The sequence below is a fragment of the Triticum urartu genome, chromosome 2, assembly GCF_003073215.2.
Source record: "Triticum urartu cultivar G1812 chromosome 2, Tu2.1, whole genome shotgun sequence".
In the NCBI taxonomy this organism is placed as follows: Eukaryota; Viridiplantae; Streptophyta; class Magnoliopsida; order Poales; family Poaceae; genus Triticum; species Triticum urartu.
The window spans coordinates 742,505,509-742,517,507 of NC_053023.1; the positions used below are offsets into that span (position 1 = coordinate 742,505,509).

The 11,999-nt window shown below is 44.3% G+C and overlaps 1 long non-coding RNA gene across 3 annotated transcripts; it reads right to left on the reverse strand.

The window, feature by feature from the left end:
• Nucleotides 1–25: 25 nt before the first annotated feature.
• LOC125540399 lies at nucleotides 26–3,854 on the reverse strand. Of its 3 annotated transcripts, none has more exons than XR_007297292.1 (6): nucleotides 3,719–3,854; nucleotides 2,957–3,130; nucleotides 2,664–2,874; nucleotides 1,883–2,592; nucleotides 1,649–1,769; nucleotides 26–1,525 (listed from the first exon to the last, which is right to left on the reverse strand). It is a non-coding gene; the product is annotated as an uncharacterized LOC125540399 (long non-coding RNA). The 3 variants fall into 3 exon arrangements; XR_007297291.1 differs by having other exon boundaries at nucleotides 28–558; nucleotides 1,119–1,525; nucleotides 1,649–2,592; XR_007297290.1 differs by having other exon boundaries at nucleotides 1,649–2,592.
• Between the last annotated feature and the right edge of the window lie 8,145 nt (nucleotides 3,855–11,999).

The following is an 11,999-nucleotide window of genomic DNA, read 5'->3' on the forward strand; positions in this document are numbered from 1 at the left end:
TATACATCTACTCCCAATCAAATACACCTTGTATGCATGGATCATAAGTACTTGATGGCCGTGTGATAAAATGACAAGAACAAAAAACAACCAAGGTAATAGTCATCATATGATATAGTACCATATTTTCCAAGTTAGCATTGGAGGTCCAAAACCACGTTTCCAGGCTCTTACAACTACTGAGAGTTAGGTTTAAAGGCGTTGAATGCCATTTTGTTTACTCTATACAAATAGAAATCATTAATGGTGCTTTCAAAAACTCTGAGATCATAAACTACACAAATCCATAATTATATGTGTGAACCTCATCTATTTTGGGGGCAATGTTGCAAATTTCAATTTATACATTTTCTCCCCAAGAGAATTTACAAAGGTATGCGTAACAAGACAACATCAATGTTGGATTCAGCAATGTCAGATGCCAAGAATCACTCATACATTTCAAAGGCAATATTATTTCCAACCAAATGGAATGCACGCTGGCTGGCTTATTTTACCATGGAGATGAATTCATCCAGATTCTTGTAGACCATCCATTACTTTGTTTTGCCTGCAATTCTGGTATTTACAAGTACAACACCATCCAGCACGATGAACATGCACATAACAGAAGTAAAAGACAAGTTGAGTTGTACATTTCAATCTGAAAAATGATATTTTATCTATTTTTTAGAAGATTCCTTTGTAGTTTATTTTTCTTGTTTAGTAAAAGTAAGTAGGAAGACAAGATTATGGTGGATTTGTTTTTTTTCTCTGTGTCCTCGTGGACTGGAGTGATAAAATGGTTTCTTTCGTTTTAACCACAAAAATATTATTTCGCAAAAAAGAAAAACTAAAATGTTACTTGAGCACACTGTTTTATTTGGCCAAAAATGACAATAAGTAGCAGAGCATGAATAATGAACAAAGAGAATACAATGAAACGAGCTAGACCTGATGCAATCAATTGCAACAAGATCCACATGCTGATTCCGAACCAACTTATTTTTGTATTTTTATTTTTTTGAGAACTTATTTGGAGGCACCTAATTCATACAGAGAGCCAGAGCATATATGCAAATTAGTTATTACTTTTAGGGATAACATTTTGCCACAACCGATGAGTTGAGTTGTCTTACCATACCACCACAACGCAACTTGGACTCCATTTGCACAAACCTCCATTGGAAGATAGTTGGGTTTCTGCTCTGTAACTTGCAGGCAGGGGAGAAAATTGCAAGGTAGTTGCAGCTTGTAAGTTTCTCTGAAGTACTCCCTCACACTCTTGGTTTCGCCAGTCGATAATTCGGTGGGCGACCTCAACTCTCACACCCCTGAGGGCTTTCTTAATCTGCAGCGGAATGTGAAAACAAAACCTACCATACCACCACAGCAGCAACTTGGTCGCGATACATTTGATTCCGAAAATGTGCATACCTTAAGATAGTCAAGTCATGAATGCCACAAATGAGATCTCTCTTGTCAAGAACCTCCCCAATGAAATTAGTCAGCGACACAGCTCAAACGAAAGTCGTTGATGACATGTCTGCAATCCAAAATTCGAAATACATTTATTGGCAAGTAAGAATATTTTCCCATCATTCATGCATCCTGGCATAGCATGTTGCAGGTAAGTGGAAACAGAATGCAAGGAATACATGTCACAGACCTATGTTGAGGGAACAATCCACTGCAGGTAGGTATGATGCTCTGGCAGAACCCGTTCCATCCTTCGATACCCTGGCCTAACTTGATGGGTTCCTCAATGGTCTGCGAGAACAAAGACTGGCCTACCAGGATGAACGTGTGGCGCACAGGTGACAACAAGTCCCCAACAAATAAGAAAAGCATGCAAAATGATCGATAACAATTAACCACACAAAGGGCGGAGCGCGGTTGTTACCCCATGCCATTGCGTTCGTTGAGCACAATGTTGCGCAACACAATGTCGAGCACCTGCAAAGGTCAAGAAAAAATGTGGCTACATAAGGATAGGAAATGAGAAAAACATGATAAGATGGTTGCTGGATTAGCGTCAAGTGTTCAGACTTGGTTGCAAGTCCGCTGATTTATACCAAGCTATGGTCTCCACATTAATCAATTCATCCAACGTCCATCACTATGTATTAGTCTGTGTTGAGTTCTCTGGAACACAGGTCCAGGAAAGTATAAGGTAATTTACTCATAAGAATTTGGCTCTACTAAGATACCTAGATTCTATTTGCTTTCTTCAAGGTCCAGAACTTGCAGTCATAGACTCAGTAGTTGTTGTAACTTCTAGTTGATACCTATGACTACTCTGTCTACTCTTGATCTTTGATAGAAGGACAGATTGTGGTGGTATCCAGGATTATGCTATTCTTGTAACATAGAACAACTTCGAAAATCTTAAAGGTAAATCAAATGGTTCACATTTTTAGAGTGAGTTTAGTATCATAATATCATATGATAAGTAGAATAACATCTTCAATGCAAAAATAACCAAGAAGAAGACATTCCATTCTCACTAAATATATGAAGGTGATAAGCTCTCCATCTAGCTCCAGAAGGCGACTGACTGTCTCTGCCCAAGCCAGCCTCAGCCTCATTCACGGATCAAGTGCATAAAAGAACCTGTGTGAATTAATAAAGGTGATCTAAACTGCCTCCAGAACAACAAATAAGCAAGATAAGTTGACACGTACATATAATCGAAAGACGTCAAATGGTTCACTTGGTCTCCACTTGATGAAATCAGTAACCAGTAAAGTAAAAAAAATCTGCATTTGTTCGGATGATGATCACTGCAGCGCCTGCACCGGCATGTCCATGGAGATCCCGGCCATGAGCATCTGCAGCTGTTGCAGGCTAACCAGAATGGTGCGCTCGATGGTCCCCTTGAACTTGCATTCCCTCCTGCAAACATATATGTTATGGGGAAACTGATCACCTCATCTTGTCATGTCGTGCGGCACACTGACTGGCTAACTCAGTTTACCTTTGCTCAGATGGACCTGGCTTGTTGTCAGGTAAGGTGACCTCAAACTCCTTCGTACTGAACGGCAGCTCGCCGACAGTGTACAGGCTCTTGCGGCCTCCTTGGTAGTACCCACGGACAAGGCCGCCATCGCGGGTGCGGGCGGGGGCTCAGGCGGCACTGGCGGGGACGGGCCTAGCGGGCAAGCGGCCGGGTGCCAAGCAATTGAAACATCATTATAGCACGTTCAAATAGTAGTAGAACAATTTGGAATAGTTGTGCTTGAAAACTCACAACTGAAACTAAAGTTAACACGTAAAACCAAAAAGTGAAATAACAAATAGATGCAATCAAACTGAGCACTATATATGTTACCGAGGGTGTATACTTTACTAAGCGTGTGAAATGACAAATAGATGAAATCAATCAAACCGAGCAGTATATAATTTACTGAGGGTGTATGCTTTTACTGAGTGTGTGAAATCAATCAAATTGTATAACATTCATGCCTACAAAGGTGACACATAGTTGCCCCAATTTCTTTCCTGCGGCAGTAATAAGAGAATAATTCATGGCCGATCTTATACTTTGCATAGAGACAATGTGTTTGAAATCACTACTCAACCTCTTGAAGATAACGGGGAAGCTTGTGAATTATATTAAGCTAACAATTGAAGATGCAACAAATGAGTAGCATTGTGCTTAATGGCACTGACAATTGAGAGGCCCTGTCCTCAATCTTGTATAGATGAATATAGACGAAGAAAAAAAGAGAGAGCAGACCGGAGGATTCAGTTTGCATGTCCAGCAGGCAGCAACATCTGGACCGGAGGCCACGGCGTCGGAGTCGGCAGTAAGCAACCCCAACCCCAACCCCAGGGCAGCGCCGACAGTCCCAGGCCGAGGCGTCAGGGGCGTGCTGCTGCGCCCCCCCCCCCCCCCCCCCCCCCCCCCCCCCGCGGAGGTGCCGCTCGGCGGCACCGACGGGGGTGGGGGCGAGCGGCAGCGCCGGCGTAGCCAAGCGGGCAGGTGCGGGCGGCACCGGCGCGGGCAGAGCGGGCGAGCGGCGGCTACGCGAGGCGGGGGCGGGCCGAGCGGGCGAGCGGCGAGCGGCGGCTGCACGAGCGTGGGAGCGGTTCCCAGCGTAAGGTGTGGGGGTTTCTTTTTTTGCGTGGGGGTTTCTGTTCGTGGGGGTTGGATTAGCGAGCGATTAGGGGTAGTAGATTAATTAAGTAATGGCATGGTGGGTAATTAAAGCGTAAAACACGTTTAGTATGTTGGAGGGATGTAGACCATCAGATTGCATGTTTCGATGGATAGGATGACCTGATTCTTCGCCCTCTCTTTCTAATGATAGGAGAGTATATAGTAGATAAAAGTGAGTTTTTTTCTATTTGGTAAGGTTTACTACTGCAGAAACATGCATTGCAAGCGGTTCTCGTACATGACCCACAGGCGGTTGTCAATTCTGCCTGTAGGCCAGTGTTACTAATACTCGTGGCCGAGCAGGCAGTTTTAGAAGACGACGGTGGAAATCCATCCCCTGCATGTCGTTCCTTGTTCAAAACCGTCTCCAATGAGCTTTACACGATTAAAAAAATAACTAGCCGGCCGGCTGGCCACGCGCATGCCTGCCCGATTGGTTGCCGCCATCCGTCCTTGATCGTCCATCACCGGCCACACGCCTGCCCGACTGGTTGCCGCCATCCATCGCTGTCTGCACGCCAGCCCAACCAGGTCATGACTACATCATAGTCTAGAAAGAAATATAAAACCCCATCAGCTCAAAAGAGTAACTAGGTGCACGTACAAAGCTACAAATGACATAAGTTTGACAGTTACATACTTACATGTACATATCAAACCAAAGAAAAGTTGAGATTCCATTTGACAAACATGAAGACATTTTGCGTGATTCCAATTCCTAACATAAAATCTAAAGGACCATTTTCTTATTAACTTAAGGTTAATTAAATGTTTGATGAAACACAAAACCACCAGGCCAGCCTCAATTTATGAGACCTTCACGTTTTAACCAAAGAAAGGTAACCACTAACATCGACTCCAATTCGCAACTAGGCTAATTGGCATATAAAGAATCCAAACAATACAAATCAAAACTAAAGGCAAAATAGAACACAAATAAAAACTAAAGGCAAAACATGGCTAACTTTGAAGCATGTGTATAATGTGATCATCGATTATCTAGAGAGATTCAGTGGCAAGAATGCGTTGAATCACATTCTCATAGTTCTCTTTGATTTTCTAAACAAGCTAAAAACAATAGATAAGTTATGTTTGATCGAATCTCCTAAGAAAATCAATTTGGCTTTTTTGGTCTGTTTGTACTAAGCTTTTTTTACTTTCCCAGAACTGAGTTTTTCCTTTATTTGTTGTTCTTTTATACATCATTCAATATTTTATCTTAAATACTATTTCAAGTATATATCCAACAAATTTAGTAACAAACTCATGCTCATGCATATCAAGCTACATGTTTGTCATACAATTCTCGCCAAATCTTCTTCTGTACTACCCAAGATCGGTTTTGTCTTTTACCATTACAAATTTATTCTCATCAGTTGAATTAAAAAGATTTGCATTGTAAAACTATATCTTATTTTATAATTAGTTACTCTATGAGGTGTCAATAATATTTTATCATTAAAACCCCGTGTGCGCTCTTGCTCATCACCCATACTCTATAGGAAGAATGACAACATTGTTCCCATTTTACCTACACACAGATGTCCGAGATAGGGGGACTCTCCATCCCTTTGATCTTTGATCTAGCTTTTGATTCTTTGGCCATGATTATGGATAGGGCTAGACCAAATGGGTTGGTCAAAGCTGTGCTAGAAGATAACATTTGGGTGGTAGGGGGGGGGGGGTAACATGGTGCAATATGTAGATGAAACCATCCATTTGCAAGATGATTTTGGAAACAGTCGTAGTTTAAATTTATTTTGTGTATGTTTGAGCAAATGTCAGTGATGACCCACAAATAAGAGTGTCGAACCCAACGAGGAGCAGAAGGAAATGACAAGTAGTTTTCAGTAAGGTAATGTCTGCAAGTGCTGAAATTGTAAGTAGCGAGTAGTTTGATAGCAAGATAATTTGTAACGAGCAAGTAACGATAATAGTAACAAGTATGCAGCAAGGTAGCCCAATCCTTTTGAGGCAAAGGACATGCCAAAATGGTTTCTTATGATAAGCAAAGTGTTCTTGAGGGTACACGGGAATTTCATCTAGTCACTTTCATCATGTTGGTTTGATTTGTGTTCACTACTTTGATAATTTGAAGTGTCATGTAGTCGACGTTCACATGACACCACTAAGGGAATCACAACATACATACTATCAAAATATCGAACACATATCAAATTCACATGATTACTTGCAACATGATTTCTCCCGTGACCTCAAGAACAAAAGTAACTACTCACAAACGATAAACATGCTCATAATCAGAGGGGTATTAAATAGCATATTGGATCTGAACATATAATCTTCCACCAAATAAACTATATAGTAATCAACTACATCTAGTCACCCACAAGCACCAATCTATAGTTCCGGTAACAAGATTGAACACAAGAGATGAACTAGGGTTTGAGAGGAGATGGTGCTGTTGAAGATGTTGATGGAGATGGCCCTCCCCAAGATGGGAGAGTTGTTGGTGATGATGATGACGATGATTTCCCCCTCCGGGAGGGAAGTTCCCCCGGAGGAATCGCTCTGCCGGAGGGCAAAAGTGCTCCTGCCCAAGTTCCGCCTCGAGGCAGCGGCGCTCCGTCCCAAAAGCCTTCTCCTTATTTTTTTCCAGGTCAAAATGACTTATGTACCAGAAGATGGGCACCGGAGGTGGGCCGAGGAGGCCACAACCCGGCGTGCCTGGGGGCCCTGGCGCGCCCAGGTGGGTTGTGCCCACCTAGTGGCCCCCTCTGGTAGTTATTGGCTCCAATATTTCTTATATATTCCATAAAAAATCCCCGCCAAGTTTTAACTTGTTTGAAGTTGTGCAGAATAGATGGCCTGACATAGCTTTTCCAGGTCCAGATTTCCAGCTGCTGGAATTCTCCCTCTTTGTGTGTACCTTGTAAATTATGAGAGAAAATGCATTAGAATTACTCCAAAAAGCATTATTATGGATAAAAACATTATAAATAACAGTAATAAAACATGATGCAAAATGGACGTATCAGTCAGCGTTGAAAGTTAATTTTCATAAGGGTGAGTTGTGTCTATTTAGGAAGGTTGTTGAAGCGAACTCTTTTGCTGAGATCATTAAATGTCAAGTTGGCTATTTTCCTGTGTAATATGTAGGGCTCCCATTGGATGAAACAAGAATTAGGAATAAACACTGGAAAAATGTTGCAAATAAACCTGAGAATAAGTGTAGTTGCTGGCAAGGTATGTTGCTGGCTAGTGTTGGTAGGAACTTGATTCAATCCTCTTTGTCAGGGATCCCAAATTTCATGATGTCATTTATGGATTAAGTGTGGGAGTCAATAGAAGCTTAGATTGTTTAGAGTTAGACTTCTATGACTAGAAGAAGATTACAAAAATAAATATTACCTGGTCAAATGGTCCGTGTTTTGTAGACCAAAAGATCTTGGGGGCACCGGAATCGAAAATTGGCTTTGATGAACCAGGCGCTTATGTGTAGATGGCAGCAAAAAATCTTCAAAACTCATGAGGTATATCAAACTATACTGAAACGTAAATATGTGAAAAATAAATGCATTACTGGGATTAAACCCAAATAGGGGGGGGGGGGTTCCCAATTTGGAGTGGATTGCTTAAGCATAAATAAAAACTTCTCTTCATACAAGTTTGTGGTGGGCAATGACAGAAATGTGAGATTTTGGGAATACAACTGAATTGGGGGTAAACCTCTAAAACTAAACTACCCTAGACTATATAATATTTGTTCTGACCAGAACCTCTAAAACTAAACCTCACTGCTCTCTCGCTTCCCACTTGGGCAATCCAGAAGCATAGTAAGATCACTCGTAACTTCATCTGGTGTGGGAAAGACTCAGAAAACACGTCTGGCGGACACTCTCTGGTCAACTAGAAGACTGTCTGCCGGCCTAAGCCCATGGGGGGCCTGGGAATCATAGACCTCGAGAGATTTGGTTGGGCGCTCCGACTTCGCTGCCTTGGCTTATGTGGACTGATCCTGACCGCCAATGGGTGGGCTCTGCGGTTCCCTGCAATGAGACGGATATGTCGCTCTTCAGGGATTCTACCACCATCTCCTTGGGCAATGGGAGAAAATCCTTATTCTGGCACGACGACTGGACATGACGGGGCCCTTTGTCCCGGGCCTTCCCGGAGCTGTACAAAATTGCCACCAGGAAGCGGAGAACTGTGATGAAGGAGCTCCAGGAGGAGAACTGGATCAGATCGGTGGCCCGTCTTTCATCGCCTACCCACATGCAAGAGTTCATTGCCCTCGCATAAGCCATCTCTTAGGTTGCGTTGAACCCGGACCAGGAGGACTCCACTTGGCGGTGGACCCCCAATGGTGTATATTCTGCTGCTTCGGCCTACGCGGCCCAGTTCTCTGGATCCTATCCTAGGTTCTGCCCAGCCAAGATTTGGGAGGCACACGCTCAGCCAAAATGCAAGTTCTTCGCCTGGCTTGTGCTCCACGGGAAAATCGTCACGGCTGACATGCTAGCCGTTCGTGGCTGGCCGCACGACCCTTGCTGTCCCCTTTGCCTTGGGGCACCGGAGACGGCCACTCATCTCTGCAAGGACTGCCCGTTTTCCACCACAGTTTGGTCTCACGTCCAGGTGTGGACGGGAGAGGACTCTGGAGCCACGCCCATGTTGCCCCCTTCGATGGGGATTTTGGACTGGTGGGATTCGCTCACCACCAATTTGCCCAAGGACGACATAAGAAGGCGGAGCGGCCGCTTCATTTACACCATCTGGAACATCTGAAAGAAGCGAAACCGACACATCTTCAATGGAACTCGCCTCACGCACCTAGAGGTAGCAGCTATTGCCTTCGACGACATCAAGCAAAGGACTTTGGCCTTTGGTTGGGCACAGGTGGCAGCCAGTATTGGTTGATTAGTGTCATCATATGGGCTTTTCTAGGGGTTTTTGTCCGGTTTCTCTCCAAAAAAAACCCGGAACACTCTTGTACATAAACTTTATTCTTCTTCTTGTATGAAAAGGCAGTGCTCCTACCGGTTCCTCTAACGAAAAAAGAACCTCTATGTTACTGAGCTTTTTAATAAGGGGCATGATAACTTGCAGTTTATAAGAGCCCTTTGTTAGTTAGGTAGTGCCCATTTCAAAACCCTGTGATGGTGTTATGGATTTCCCAGCCTCGGTGATGTTTTAGTCCCGATTGGAGCAGTGAACAGCCCCTGATGCCAGTTGTGGACTAATACTGTCCTGAGACTCCGACGCGTGGAAGTCTAGGTTACATCATGTTCATGCTTCGTTCGGGTATTTTTCTTTCCACTCGGGCTAGTTTTAATCTCTTTTTATGCCAGTTTTAATCTCTTTTTAGAGTGCTACTCGGGCTAATCGTATCGGCAACTGGACCATGATCCATGCCTTGGTTAACGCTGGCTCGTTCAAGCTATCACGTGGCGGTCAATCGGTCGATCAGGTTGCTCGCATTGCCTTCTTTTTATTTTACTGAGCGAAGCCCGCACGACACGCAAGAGAGACATCATTATCGTGCATGCCACCGGCACGAGAGAACAAAAAATCCGACAATAGCACCGCTGAAGCCATGGGCCATGGTAGCGTGCAACATAGAAAGGGTGACCATGGGCTAGTGCAGACGAATTGAGCAACACTAATCACAGTTAATAAATACGTATTAATTGCCTAAATTACTGTGATACACTAAAAAGGGATGTAGCTCAATTGGTAGAGTGCTAATCAATGCTGAAATAGAGGCACGGGGTTCGATTCCTCGCGTCTCCAACTTTTTTTTCTATCGCTGTTTTTTTCCTCCGAAATTAAATAACCCAGCAATGAAAACAAAAAACATTATCGCGACGGCGCGTGGACGCAATGTGGCGCTAGTAATATCTCGGACGTGGCCGACTGCATTTTTCTTTGGGTTTTTATCATTTTTGTCACTAGTTGTGTCCCACTACTAGTTTTGCCATTAAAAGTTACAACTATTTAAAAATGCCATCGACCCGTGAAATGTTTGCTAAAAAATGCCATCGTTCCGTTAGATGTTTTCTCAAAAATGCCATTAGACATCGTTATTTTCACATCAAACTCATTGACCATGTTATATGACAAAAATAAGCCTAGACCCACATGTCAGTTCTCTCTATCTCACAATGATAAGTGTGTCCCCACTTGTAAGGAGTAACCAAGCAAATAATTTTATAGAAAAATAAGAACGTTGTTGGGATCAAGTGGGCCCCACACTTTATTGTAGTAAGATAGAAGGAGAGCTGGCATGCTGGTTCATAGGTATTTATGTCATTATAACATGGCAAAAGAGATTTGAGATCACAATAATGGTGCCCAGTGGCATTTTTGAACACGTGTCTAACAAAGCGATGACATTTTTGAGCAGTTGAAATTCCTAGTGGCAAAACTGAGTAGTGGGACACAACCGATGGCATAAATGATAAAACCCTTTTTCTTTTGAAGAAAATGAAGCTTTTATATATGGGAAAGGCTTATCTTCAACCGGCCGATCGCACAATCCGTCCGTCGGCTCTGTGTCCATCAGATCGTCAGCTGATCAGACGGACGAGAGCAACCCCACCCCCACCTCTGTGTACACACCGTTTCTGCAACTGAGCAGTTATTTCGGAAGGGAAAATTTACAACTTCCTGGCCCTTTTTTGCAGCGGCAGTGACTCTCGCGGCTGGAGGGCAATGGAGCCATGGAGGCGAGGAATCTCACCAGATCCGACGAGGATGGGGCGCGGGCAGGAGGTGGCGACGTCCAGGAGCCATGAGGGATGGCTACTCGTGCAACTAGGAGGGCGACGACGGTGAGGATTCCAGCCGGATCTCACCGGATTCAATGAGGAATACCCGCGGGGGCAGGAGGTGGAGACGTCCGGGAGCTGTGGGGGCTCGTCTCGGCGAGGTCCGGCAGGGTTGACAGCGAGCGTCATAGCAAGGACCTGCGAGGGCAGCGGCTCACAGTGCTCCTGTGACGCACGGTGCTCCTTCAGCGGAGCATGTTTTCTGAAGAAAGCTCTTGTTGCGATAGTAAGTTGTGTTTCTAAAACAATGCTTTTGTTGCAAAGAGATACCATACGCAAAGATACTTTTGACAACGTCATCAATGTTTCTGAAACAAAGATCTTTTTTGCAATAGTCACTAATTCTGAAACAAAGCTCTTTGTTGGAATAGTCACCGTTGTTTCTAAAACAACACTCTTGTTGCAAAGTGGGATAGTATTTTTTTTGCGAAGTAGGATGGTATGTTAAGCAACTTATATCGAACGGCTTGCGAGGCGGTGGATCTTTTAAAAAGATCTTGGTTGCTCCCCTCGGCTACAACCCGTCCCATGTGGAAGTGATGCATGGTCTCCAGACCAATGAAAAGTGCATTTTACCTTCAAGTTGTAGTGTTAACCGTCCCTCCGTTTAGTTTCACTCTTCACCAGCGTCGACTTCAGCTTCAAAGCAGCATTATCCCCCACTATATGGAGCATGTCACTCCTGATAGCATACTAAGAGAGGAAGTTCCAACTTTGTTCATGTTATGTACTTAGCGCCCGCTCATGTTACCAAGCACTCTTCCTAGGCGCGACTGAGGATCCCCACTGGCGCATCACCTGCGTTCTTGGGCTCTCCTAAGTATCAAATTCTTCATCTGGCTCGCGCTCCTTGGGAGGTGCTGGACCGCCGACCGCCTAGCGCGCCACAGGATGCCGCATGAGCCCACCTGCCTCCTTTGTGAATTGGAGCTGAAAACCATGCAACACCTGCTCGCGGGCTACTCCTTCTCCCGTCGGGTGTGGCACGAGGTGCTCTCGTGGTGCCACTCTACTGCCAGGCTCCCCGACCACGACGACGACTTCTTCTCATGGCTCTCCTCCATCAT